This window comes from Canis lupus, chromosome 13 (genome assembly GCF_011100685.1).
Source record: "Canis lupus familiaris isolate Mischka breed German Shepherd chromosome 13, alternate assembly UU_Cfam_GSD_1.0, whole genome shotgun sequence".
Lineage (NCBI taxonomy): Eukaryota > Metazoa > Chordata > Mammalia > Carnivora > Canidae > Canis > Canis lupus.
This window is the reverse complement of record NC_049234.1, coordinates 14,093,712-14,105,684: the sequence shown is the minus strand read 5'-3', so window position 1 is coordinate 14,105,684 and position 11,973 is coordinate 14,093,712. Positions and strand designations below refer to the sequence as shown.

At 34.3% G+C, this 11,973-nt stretch overlaps 1 long non-coding RNA gene across 3 annotated transcripts in view; it reads right to left on the bottom strand.

The window, feature by feature from the left end:
* Positions 1-2,468: 2,468 nt before the first annotated feature.
* LOC111098529 overlaps positions 2,469-11,973 on the bottom strand; it is a 124,477-nt gene continuing 114,972 nt past the window's right edge. The window contains exons 4-5 of one of the 3 annotated variants that reach the window (XR_005368567.1): positions 9,937-9,972; positions 2,469-2,942 (exon numbers count right to left, since the gene is read on the bottom strand). This is a non-coding gene — a long non-coding RNA (uncharacterized LOC111098529). The remainder of the gene's footprint in view (positions 2,943-9,936; positions 9,973-11,973) is intronic. The other 2 variants (XR_005368565.1, XR_005368566.1) reach the window with 2 other exon arrangements.

Below are 11,973 nucleotides of genomic sequence, written 5' to 3'. Positions count from 1 at the left end.
GGTGATTTATAAAAATATATATGCATATCATCCATGTATATGTTTATTAATTCTTTTATTGATTTTAGAGAATTAGAATATACATGTGTGTATTATATATATGTGTATATATATGTATAGAGATGGAAATAGGGAGAGGGAGAGAGAGAGAGCTTATATATATATGTGCACATAGGTACATATACAATTTTATATATCCATATATATTTATGTGGTATATGACATGTATATATGTAAATATATAAGTATACAGATATAACTATATATATTCAAAATATTTATGCTACATTAAACATATATGGACATATATACAAATACATCCATATATATTTATTTTGATACATAATATATAAATCTTGTATAAGAAAACCAACATATATGAATATTTTAGTTTCATTTTTAAAAGATTATAAACACCTTAAACTACTTTTTTCCTTGACAAATTTCTTTTTCTTCCCTCTACATTTAGAATTTTTTTTCTATTAGCTTATAGGTTATACACAACCACCCTGAATCATCTGTGTTAGTGCCCCTTCAATATGTTCAATTAGGTTGTTTTCTTGAAACAGTTTTCAATTACAGTTTTATTATATTATATTGTTTTTCTCCTTAAGGGTTTCCAGCTTTCATATTCTGAAATATATTTGTCTGTTGCCTGTATCTACCACCATCTTTTATTTGCTTTTTTCATTTCTATCTCTATATTCTTAACTATGCTTTTTGTCATATACATTTTGGGTACCTTGTAACTAGTCTTCACTTTTGAGATTGTCATTTCTTCTATTCCTTTTCTGGTTTCATGAAGCTCAAATTTAATATTTTCCTATATTTCCTTCATTTATATTTTGATTTTGAATTTCTTGTTTTATTTCATGTAAGCAATTTTTTCATTGTATTTTACATTACACTTATATTATATGTGTTGTATTCAATTGTTTTCATTTTGAGTTTTTTGAGGGGAAAGTGTTTTAATCTGCTCTTTTTTGTTGCTGTTTGTTTTTCTATATTAACTTTATATATGCTGGGGTTTTTTTTCTGTATTAGAGTTATGTCTTTTATGTCTGAGGTAAATTTAAAACAATTAAACCAATTGATTTAAAATTTAAAACAAAAATTTAAAACAATTGAATTAAAGGGACTAAAATAAAAAATAAGAATAATAAAACAGGCTTGTAAAATATAAAGATGAAAGCTAAAATTCATGCTAATTTAAATTTTCAATTTTTTACTTAGAATGAAATTAGCAAATTAGCAAACTCTTCATAAGAGGAAGAAAGAAAAAAGCTTTATAATTTAGTACTTATTTTTAATGGCAGTTTCTTCCTATTTTTAAACTTTTTTGGAAATTTTATTTATTTACCTAAGGGGGGGGGCGGGCAGAAGGGAAGGAGGAGAGTGAGAGGGAAAAGGATAAGCAGACTATGTGCTGAGTGGAGCCAGATGTGGAGCTCAATCCCAAATCCTGAGATCATGACATAAGCTGAAACCAAGAGTCAGTGGATGTTTGGCCAGCTGAGCTACCCAACTGAGCTACTTTCCTCCTCATTTTTAAAAAGAAAGCCCTGTGTTTTTATTTTGCATTTGGTCCTCCTAATTATGTAGCTGACTAGTTTTTAGAGTATGAGTTAATACATGTAAAATCACTTGGAATAATGCCAGGCAGATGTTTTATGAGTGTTTGCTTTTACTATCATTATCATTATTAAAAGACACAGACATTTGGAGGAAAAAAGATCAACAAATCAAATTTGTTGCAATTCAAATGCAAACAAAAGAAAACAGAAGTTCATCAATCAAGGTAGAATTTAGCCTTCAAACATTAAATGACACAGATTTATAGTTTTAAAGGTTGGAATTATAGCAGCCCAGGTGGCTAAGCAGTTTAGCGCCGCCTTCAGCCCAGGGTGTTATCCCGGAGACCCGGGATGGAGTCCCACGTCGGGCTCCCTGCATGGAGTCTGCTTCTCCCTCTGCCTGAGTCTTTGTCTTTCTCTCTCTCTCTGTGTCTTTCATTAATTAATTAATTAATTAATTAATTAAATCTTTTAAAAATAAAATAAAGGTTGGAATTCATAATGAGTGTGCAAGAGGTCCAAATATATAGCCTATGAATAGCATAGTAGAAAATTTCTAAATTAGGAACTATAGGAAATAAAGGGAGAGACAGACAGACAAAACCCATCCAAAATAAAATACTGTAACTTATTTTTTTAAATATTGTAACTTATTTTTCTAAATCTGAAACATTTCAAGTGGAAAAACATAAGTATGTAGAAGACCTAAAGAATACTAATTAATGACTTGTATATTATAAACATATATGTGCCATCATCTCATTGGTAATCTAGCAAAAAGCACTTCTTTTCACTTGCAAGAGAAAGTGTTTAAATGGAAAAAAATAACCTGCACAAGTAGAAAGAGTATAGAAGTCAGCATTTGATTACATAATACTATATATCTGGATATGGTTTCCCAATACACTAAATATCAATAATTTATGTATATAAAAAGAGACTGATTTATAATTTCCTTTATTATATATGTTTAACAGCTTTGGCATCAAGATTTTATTAATTTTAAACAATTGTTAAGAAATGTTGCCTTTTTTCTGTGTACTTTGGAAAACTTTGTTCAACATAGGTGTTATTTCTTCTTATGTTGGTAGAATTCTTTCATGAATCTGAAATAGAAGTTTCCTTCATAGAAAGGTTTTTAATAACACATTCAATTTCTTTAATAGACTTGGGAATACTCTAATTTTCTATTTCTTCTTGTGTCAGGTAATATAATTGTCGTCCAAAAAAAATTACGCATTTCCTTTAAGCTATGAAATTCCTTGGCATACACTTTTTCACAGAATCATCATCTTTTTTCTTTTTGGTTGAACTAGCAATGTTTCCTTTATCATTCCCAGGTTCAGTTACTTGTACTTTCCTCAGTCTCTATGAGAAAAAAAATTGCATTAGTTTTTTCAAAGAATCAACTTCTGGCTTTGTTAGTTTTCTCTTTTCTATTTCATTTCTTTCTTATCAATGTTTTCTGTCTCACATCTGTATTTTTTTTTCTTTTAGGGAGAGGATTTGGTGTTTTTTTTATCTTTCTGAGTTGGAAGTGCTTAGTCAGTCAATTTCAAGTCTTAGTGTTTCCTAATATATGCATTAAAGTTATAATATCTGTTGGAGGACTTTAATTATAACCTACAGGTTCCCATTTACTTATCCTCATTATTACCCAGTTTAGAATACAGTTGGGTTGGAGTACATCTCAACCTTTAAGTTTTTCTTCATATTTTAATTATTTTTGAAGTATACTTTAAAATTTTTTCCAGTATTTTTTCTAGTTATCCTTTGTTAATAATTTTTAACTTAAATTTATGGTAGTCCAAGAATAGGCTCTGAATATTTCAACATTTATTTATTAAGTCTTTCTTTTTGGTTCTAGATCTACCAGTTATGGTAACTGTTGCATAGATACCTGAGAAATATATGAAGTATTTCATCATTGGAAGCAAGGTTCTCTACATGCCACTCTGGCCAAAACTTTTAACTGTTCTGTTCAGAACTGGATTCTTACTTTTTTGTTTTGTTTTTGGTCTACTGGTTTTGCCAGCCATATAAGAGGTATGTTAAGATCTCTAACATGAATTTATATTTTGTCTCTTCCTTCCTTTACCTTGTGAATTATATATATATGTATATATATATATATACACACACACATTTACATATCATAAAATTCACCATTTAAAATTCAACTCAGTAATTTCTTATATATTTACAAGACTCATCCATATCCAATTCCAGAATATTTTTATCATATTAAAAACAGGCAAAACTAAAATAAGGTGGTAGGGTGGGGGTGGGGGAGTCCATTTCAGGATCAGAGTGCAAGGAGTTTCACATATCAACTCCAGAGGAAAACTAATGAAAACTGTAAGAAACTAAGCATTTGAGTTTTCTAGAAATTGGGCTAATACATACAAGTAATGAAGTAAATGAATTATTTCCCAATCCCTAATGACGAATGATGTTGAGTACCTTTTCACATACTTATTCATTATAGTTATCTTCTTTGGAAAAATGTTTATTCAAATCCTTTGCTCTTTTTTCAGTTGGGTTATTTGTAATTTTATTATTAACTAATAGTAGTTCTGTGTATATTCTAGATCCAAGTCTCTTATCAGATATATGATTTTCAAAAATTTTGTACCATTCTATAGGTTGTATTTTCACTTTAAAGACAGTGTCCTTTGAAGCCATAAATTTTTAATTCAATGATGTCCAGTTGTCTATTTTGTTTTTTTTTGTTTCTTGTGCTTTTGGTGCCATATATAAAACTTATTTTTTAAAGATTTATTTATTTATATTAGAGAAAGAGAGCACATGCACATGGTGGTGAGGGGCAGGGAAAGAGACAGAATCTCAAGCAAATTCCCCTCTGGACAGGAAGCCTGAGACAGGGCTTGATTTCAGGATGCAGAGATCATGACCTGAGTTGAAACCAAGAACTGGACATTCAACTCACTGAGTTATGCAAGTGCCCCTAAAACTTATTTTCTAATTCTCAAAGTTAACAAGGATTTATACTTACATTTCTTTTAAGAGCTTTATTGTCTGATTTCTTAAATTCGGTTATTTGGTCCACTTTGTTTTTTTTTTTTTTTTTTTTTTTTTGGTCCACTTTGAGTTAATTTTTGTAATAAGATTGAGAAACAGATTCAATTTCATTTATTTGCACATATATATCCAGTTGTCCCCAACATTTGTTGAAGACTATTCTTTCCCCCCTTGAATACTCTTTTCACACTTGTTGATAGTCAATCATAAATGTATCGATTTATTTTTGAACTCAGTTCTATTTAGTTGCTCTATATAATTAATTATGTTGTATGCCAGTGTCACACTGTCTTGATCAGTATAACTTTGTGTTATGTTTCGAAATTGGGAAGTCTTCAAAATTAGTTCTTTTTCAAGATTATTTTGGCTAATCTTTCCATAATTTCCATATGCATTTTAGAATCAGTTTATTAATTTCCATAAAGACATTAGCTGGGGTTTTGATGGGGCTTACAGTGAATCTCTAGATCAATTTGGGGTGTATTATCACCTTAGCAATAAATCTACAGATTTTTCCATTTATATAAGACTTATTTTTTTTCATGAATTTTCTATAGTTTCAGTACAAATTTGAAGTTATTTTTAAATATTTTTGACTATATGTAAATGGAGTTTTCTAATTGCACTTTATGTTTGCTCATATCTACGGTGTAGGAAACCACTGATGTACACTAATCTTGTGCCTTGCAAATTTGCCAAATGCATTTTTTAGTTTTCATTTTCTTAGTGGATTCTGTTGGATTTTATATAAATGAGATCATGTCATCGGCAAATATAGCTTTACTTTTTCCTTTCCAATCAGGCTTTTATTTTCTTACTTAACTGTCCAGGCTGAAATCTCCAGCACAATGTTGAATGGAAATGGGAAGAGTGAACATATTTTTCTTGTTCCTGATCATAGTGTGGAACATTAATTATTTCACCATTTAGTATGATGTTAGCTGCATGTTTTTCAATAGATGTCATTTATTATATTGAGAATATTTTTCTATTCTTAGTTTATTGTGTTTTATCACAAAAATAGGACTTTGTCAATTTTTTTCTGTATTTATTGAGATAACCATATGGCTTTTGTCCTTTACTTCATTGATATGAGCTACTACCTTGATTTTATATGTTGAAACTACCTTGTATCCCTGTGATAGATCCTATTTGGTTATGACCTGTAACTCTTTTTATATGCTTTAGGACTTGATTTGTAGTAATTTGTTGAGGAAATGGTCTATATTCATATGGGATATTCATTTTCAGTTTCTTTTGTTGTTAATGTCTTTGCTCATGGTATCTAGACGGTGGGACTCAGAATATGTTAAGAAGCATACCCTCCTCTTCCATTTTTTTAAAGATTTTATTTATTATTCATGAGAGACACTGAAAGAGAGAGAGAGTGAGAGAGAGGCAGAGACACAGGCAGAGGGAGAAGCAGGCTCCATGCAGGTAGCCTGACGTGGGACTCAATCCCGGGTCTCTAGGATCAGGCCCTGGGCTGAAGGCAGCACTAAACCGCTGAGCCATCCGGGCTGCTCACCTCTTCCATTTTTTAAAGGAGTTTCTCAGCAGGTGTATTTACATACATCATAGAAGATTTTTCTTGGAGGACTGCAAAGAATTTACATGTCTGGCTATCTCCCATCTGACATTTATCTTTAATTAAGTTTCAATTCATGGTAAGCAAAATCTCATTCACTTCCAGTGTGACTTTCAAAATCTCTGTCCTTGTTAAGGAAGCCACATCACACTTAATGGCATGGTACTTCATCTTAAGAAAGCACAGAGAAAGAAGGAAGCAGTTGTGAAAAAATTTCAACCTAAAAGAAACCAGAGGATATAAAATGGAAAACTGAATTCATGTGCCCTCAGGAAAACAAAACTTAAGACTTATAGACTGATTTCCCATAAATGTCTGATTAACAAAAAACTAATGATGTTGAAATTTTATTAAATCGGAAGGGTTTGTCAGGCATTATCTCATATCAACCTTATGAAGTTTTTGGTCATGGCTTCTACAGACACGAATAGAAATGACACAGGTCAGGTTGATCTCACAAAATAAGTTGAATTCAGCTTTCTTTGTATAACTGGACTGGTTTTGCTTAGGGAATTTTTATAGCTGGTCTCGATTTACTGTTGATTTTAGCAGACTCTAACTGAACTTTCCCCTTTTTACATTCCCTGACTATAAATAGAGCCTACTCCAAACCTATGACTACTTAGCTATAGTTTCCTATTATGCCAAATTTCAGTTCCTCTACTGTTCCCAAATAAACTCATCTTTTTGACAATATTGTGCTTGCCTCACTTTACCTTTTTCTTTTTTTTTTTAAGATTTTGTTTATTTACTCATTAGAAACACAGAGAGAGAGAGAGAGAGAGAAGAGGCAGAGACAGAGGCAGAGGGAGAAGCAGGCTCCATGCAGGGAGCCCGACATGGGACTCAATCCTGGGACTTCAGGATCATGCCCTGAACTGAAGGTGGCGCTAAACCACTGAGTCACCCGGGCGTCCCCCCCCCCCCCCCCCCCCTCTTATTTTTAGGTCTACACAGTCATGAGAGACTAGTTTGTTTTTCAATTTTCTAATGTGAGAAATTCATATTCATTATAATTCTTACCAATATCTTATAATGTACAGAATGAATATTGTCCCATTTTATAAATATGGAAAATATCCTCCTAAAGGTCATACAGCTCAAAATGTTGTAGGCATAGTTCAGATTCAATAAGACTGCCTCAATGGCCATAGTCACAGCCTGTGGACCATATGTAATCTCAAGGTCAATATTAAATTATTATTCTTTAATTAAAAAGAATGCTTCTTCAATCAAACCATTTTATAGAGCAATGCAGGCATCCTGTAGGTAAGAAGAGCATCTAAACAATGTGTAGGTTGTTTTTCCCTCTTTGAAAGACTGAATAACTTTTTAATAAAATGTTGTCCTTGTGGAACTTGAATATATAATAAATGGAAAAATTATTGGGTTTAATTTGGTATTGGTTAGATGAAAGTTACAGTTAATTGCATAAGAAAATCTAATTATTTAGGAAAAGTAAAAACATAAATAGTTCTTGATGCCCAATACTTTTTCTGCCTAAAAAAGTTATTATTTATATAGGAAGGGGATAAAATAAATACTTGATACTGAGCCAGATTTCCCTCTGCAATTCATATCATAACCAGCTTCTCCAAGATTTTGTCCTATAATGAATCACAAACTTAGCTCCATGCATGAATTATGATCCAACAGCCTGAATAGAATCACACTGTGACATATATGAGACAGTATATAATTAGAAGTCATTTTTTAGTGTTCTAGATGTTCTTTCTTTCTCTTTCTCTTTACATGGACTTAGACCACCTCTGCAAACCAGACTGTAAGTGATACAATCTAGACAGCCTAAGACAAGGTTATGATTCCACTTTTGCTGTAAAACCAAATATTTTATTTCTAAAATGCTAAATAAACTCAACTCTGTAAGTATGTAAGTAACTAAAATAGAATAAATGAAAGAAAACAACAGTTTTATAATGCCATTTTGGCAAATAAGTCAATGTTTGGAAGAGTCATAGTTAAATTAAGGTTCATGAATAGAATTTTGAATAACCTCCAAATGCCAGTTTTGCTAATAAGGGCATCAGTAATCAAAACAATGATTACTGAGACATAATATATAATTACAAAGATAATCCTTCATGCCTATGTTATTTCCTGTAATTCCATTGTTTGTATTTTATCTTTTTGAGAAGTTTAAAATTGTATTTTTACACGAAACAATTATCCAACTCAGATTTCAAATATATCCTTTAATTGTGCGTATATGCCTGTGTGTATATTGTAATCATTCAAGGACTACAGAAGATAATACAAGTAAGATAGGGACCTTGATCTCAGTAGCTTTACCTTTGTTGACTTTCAAATCAGTAACAGTCAATCTGAAAGATTTTGTTAATCATTATCCATTTAAATGGGATATTATAACATTAATTTACATCTTTTTCATGAAAAGTCTTCCCACTGAAAAAGCGAAGTTAGGTGATCAAAGGGGTTAAAATTAGCTCTCAATAAGCTAAATAGGATTTTCTCCAACTTTTTCAAAAGACTTTATTAGAAAAACAAAACAAAACAGAGAGATATGAGGGTACTGGGATTGACTCCAGCCTTGGGCTCCCTGCTCAGTAGGGAGTCTGCTTCTCTCTCTCCCTCTGCTCCCCTAACTTGTGCTCTCTCAAATATATAAAATGTTTTAAAAAGAATAGTAATCACTTCAAAGAATATAGTGTGTATAATATATATAATGTTTGAATTCATTGTTGGATACTCACTCTATGTTCAACAAATATTAACAAATTATGTGGTTATTATTTTTATTATGTTGATATCACCTTTTTTAATTAAAGATTTTATTTATTTATTTGACAGGGAGAGAGAGAGCACAAGTATGCTCTCTCTCAGAGAGAGAGGGGCAGAGGAAAGGAGCAGTAGGCTCCCCACTGAGCGGGGAGCCTGACACTGGGCTCCATCCCAGAACCCTGGGATCATGACCTGAGCCCAAGGCAGATGCTTAACTGACTGAGTCACCCAGGCACCCCTGATATCACTTTCTAATCAACCAGATGTATGTCATTAAAAATAGCTTAGAATTATGATTAATGCTAAGTATCCTGGAATGGATTAACTTTAGAAAGGCACAGTAGAGAACAAAAAGCCAGGATTTGAATCTAGAATATTCTTATTTCTACTAAAGGATTTATATTGACAACTGCCACTTACCTTAAGAAGTGAAAACAAAGATAATTATCAGGTCTGCATTACATCAGAAATGAGTAGGCCAAAGACAAGTGTAGTAGGTGGAACTACAGCCACCAGAAACTCTGATTTTCATTCTAGTCACAGTGCAAAGTTAGCTCTGCCTTTTATCTAATTAGGAGGGAGTGGCCCTCTTATTCACTACTATACCAATTTAATGATTATGTCTATGGATAATTGAGAATATTTTCTTTATTAAGAAACAAAGAATCATTTTCATCAATCAAGAGCAACATAAAAATCTAGAAAGATTTTTCATTGCCTATTGGTTAACTACCGTCCAAAAACTAGTAATGTGGGATACAGGCAACATCCTTAGTCCAGAGTTAAAATTCATGAAAGTAAGTTTTCAAGTAATTTACTCCCTTGTTCATTCTACATTCACGTACTCACTGCATGTCAAGTGTTGTTTTAGGTTATGAGGAAGTTGAGATAAACTAGGAGAAAAGATCTACTATTTCACAAAACTTACCCTATGATAAAGGGAAATAGAAAACAAAATGTAATAAGACTTACCAGTAGTGGTGTATTATATACCTAAAATAAAGTATGCTGTTGAGATAAAGAATGAGTGGTTATATTCAGTTAAATTTCCAAAAAAGCCCTTACTTTAATGATATGCAGTATACGTGAATGGTAGAATTCAAAGAATACTTAAAGGTTAATGGGAACTCACTGAGGGTTTAAACAGGTATCTTCAGAATCTAAGTATCTATGGAAACATCATTGTGGTTGAAGAACAGGAAATGAATGATTTGAATGAATAAATTGAAATGGGGTGAATTTTGAAGAAACGAGTTAAAATAAAAATGCTACTCTATTAATGCTGGAATACATCTGATGGATAGAATTATTTTCTATTCTGTTTTCATCTATTTAAAGTGGTCATACTGGAGAGGGGGGATTTGTGCTTGAGCTGCACCGGCGGGGCCTCGGGGAGAAGCCTGGGGGCAGGCGGGGGCTCTGGGCAGAGGGGGCTGCACCTGCTGCCTTCCGGAGCTGCAGCCCTGGGAGCGCGATTCCAGCAGCACAGGCCCCAGAGCCCAGGGCGCGGGGGACACAGCCCAGGACCCTGCGCTCCCCCGGGACAGGCAGGGGTGGGGAGGGCCCAGGACAGACGCTCCTGCCCTGGGGCCCCGAGCTGTGCAGGTCAGCGCCCCCGCCCCCTCGGAGCATCCAGGCCCCTGCGGACTGGGAGCTGTGGTGGTTACTGGGGAGCTGACTCCAGGGCTGGGGGCTGGCCGCCACCAGTGGTGGTGTCCCTCCTGGTGTCACCCTGTGCCTGGGAGGGGCGCGACCTCCAGGGAACAGGGGCCTCGGGGTACACAGCTCCCACTGAGCCGGCACCTGGCAGGGGGGCGGGGCATCTCCACAGGTGCACACACCTGAGAGCACAGCAGGCCCCTCCTCCAGAAGACCAGCTGGAAGGACAGAGGAAGAGCAATTCTTGACCAAGCAGCACTGGAAAGTTCCAGGGGATGTCGAGGGATTTACAGTATATGGAACCAGAGGATACCCCTCCTTGTTTTGGGGGGGGGGGGGTTTGTTCGTTTTTTTGTTTTTTCATTTTTTTCCTTTTTTTCTTCCTTTTTCCAGTACAACTCATTTTTAGTCACTCTGCACTAAGCAAAATGACTAGAAGGAAAAACTCACCACAAAAGAAAGAATCAGAAACAGTACTCTGCCACAGAGTTACAGAATTTGGATTACAATTCAATGTCAGAAAACCAATTCAGAAGCACAATTAGAAAGCTACTGGTGGCTCTGGAAAAAAGCATAAAGGATTCAAGAGACTTCATGACTGCAGAATTTAGATCTAATCAGGCCAAAATTAAAAATCAATTAAATGAGATGCAATCCAAACTGGAGGTCCTAATGAACGAGGGTTAATGAGGTAGAAGAACGAGTGAGTGACATAGAAGACAAGTTGATGGCAAGGAAGGAAGCTGAGGAACAAAGAGAAAAAAAAAGATCATGAGGAAAGGTTAAGGGAAATAAATGACAGCCTCAGAAGGAAAATATCTGTTTAATTGGGGTTCCAGAGGGCGCCGAGAGGGACCGAGGACCAGAAAGCATATATGAACAAATCGTAGCTGAGAACTTCCTTAACTTGGGAAAGGAAACAGGCATTCAGATCCAGGAGATAAAGAGATCCCACCCTAAAATCAATAAAAACCGTTCAACAGCTCAACATTTAATGGTGAAACTTGCAAATTCCAAAGATAAAGAGAAAATCCTTAAAAGGCAAGAGACAAGAGATCCCTAACTTCTATGGGGAGAAATATTAGATTAACAGCAAACCTCTCCACAGACACTTGGCAGACCAGAAAGGGCTGGCAGGATATATCCAGGGTCCTAAATGAGAAAAACATGCAGCCAAGAATACTGTATCCAGCAAGGCTCTCATTCAGAATAGAAAGAGAGATAAAGAGCTTCCAAGATACGCAGAAACTGAAAGAATATGTGACCACCAAACCAGCTCTGCAAGAAATAGTAAGGAGCATTCTGTAAAAGAAAGAGGAAACCCAAAGAAATAATCCACAAAAACAGGGA